Genomic DNA, 420 nt, shown 5'->3' with positions numbered 1-420 from the left:
GCTCTGATTGGATGATCCTTTGTTGAATAATAAAACACAGGCGTTTCTTGGGAAGGTCCCTTGAATGTATTGCAGATAATACGACGAGGTGGGATGAATACAGTTGACGAGGCAGCTATCGGATTCACGTAGGAGGGAGCCTTTCAAGGGAAAAGATCCTTTTCTCGCCCTAATTGCCAATTCCCTGGGCCTGCTGTGGCCGCCCTGAGAGGCCATTGTTGCTCAGTGGTGTGGGCTTTCTGCTGATTGGGGTGACTGCGATCTTGATGAATCCGAGCCCCGGCTGCTAGAGTGGGACCAAAGCAATTCAGGAAACTGAAAAAATCAGAGGAATCATCACTCACAGCAGATTGTATAGCCTCAAGGGAGTCAAGTAGAAGCCGGTCTGATTGTCACTAAGGCGCGAAACTAATTGAGCAG

Source organism: Condylura cristata, unplaced genomic scaffold (assembly GCF_000260355.1).
Source record: "Condylura cristata isolate star-nosed mole 26May11 unplaced genomic scaffold, ConCri1.0 scaffold00021, whole genome shotgun sequence".
NCBI lineage: Eukaryota > Metazoa > Chordata > Mammalia > Eulipotyphla > Talpidae > Condylura > Condylura cristata.
Note: the sequence above shows the minus strand (reverse complement) of the source record.